The sequence below is a fragment of the Microtus ochrogaster genome, chromosome 10 (assembly GCF_000317375.1).
Source record: "Microtus ochrogaster isolate Prairie Vole_2 chromosome 10, MicOch1.0, whole genome shotgun sequence".
Lineage (NCBI taxonomy): Eukaryota > Metazoa > Chordata > Mammalia > Rodentia > Cricetidae > Microtus > Microtus ochrogaster.
In genome coordinates this window covers 44,192,885-44,193,979 of record NC_022016.1, presented here as the reverse complement: position 1 = coordinate 44,193,979, position 1,095 = coordinate 44,192,885, and positions in this window count along the sequence as shown.

Here is a 1,095-nt window from a genome sequence, read left to right as displayed (position 1 = left end):
TGCTCCAAAGAATGTCTTTATTTTTATTTTGTTTATTTCATTATTTTGTAATGGAGTTCTTGTTTAATTTTTTTATGCATACAGTGTTCTGCCTGCATGTATGCTTGCGGACCAGAAGAGAGCACTATATCTCATTGCGAATGGTTGTGAGCCATCATGTGGTTGCTGGGAATTGAACTCAGGACCTCTGGAAGAGCAGCTTGTGCTCTTAACCACTGAGCCATCTCTCCAGCCTCCAGCTCCTCATTTTATTTCATTTTTCCATTCATCTACTGGCTTTCCGGTCTTGCTTGCAGTGCAGCTCAGCAGGAATAAAATGGAATAAGGTCTGTCCCTGGGAGGACCCAACTCCTGCACCCAGCAAGTTATTCTCTGACCTCCACAGGAAACCCTTGGCACATCTCCCCACAAAAGAGAGAAAAGGCCTAGTGGCACATGTCTTTAACCCCAGCACTCATAGGCAATGGCAGGCAGACCTGAGTTCGAGGTGAGCCTGGTCTACAGAGAAAGTTCCAGGACAGCCAGGGCTACATAGAAACCCTGTCTCAAGAAAAAAAGAGAAAGAAACCAAGAAAAACTGTAATTTTGGTATATTAATCCTAGAGAGACAAGATGTTATCATTTCAACGAGAAATCGATGTTATTTTAAATATTTATTTGACTTTACATTTAAAAAATGTATCATTGTGGGTGCATGTACAATGTCACTGATTACACATACCACGGGTTGCATGCTGGTTCCAAGGGTCAGGAATCAGGTCATCATGCTTGCACTGCTGGATGCCGGGAGCCTTTACTTCACCTGTTGAGCCATCATGCCTGCCCTATTCTTGTTGTTGTTGTTGGTTGTTAGTGTTGCAGATTTATTTTTAATTATTTATTTTTTTGAGACAGGGTTTTCCTGTAGCTATGAAGCCAGTCCTGAAGCTTGCTCTGTAGACTAGGCTGGCCTTGAACCCACAGAGATCTGCCTGTCTCTGCCTCCCAAATGCTAAAATTAAAGGTGAGTACCACCACTGCACCCATCTGTTTGCTTTTTATGGGAGGTCTCTATATGTTGCCCAAGCTAGTTTCAAACTTTTTTTTTTTTTTTTT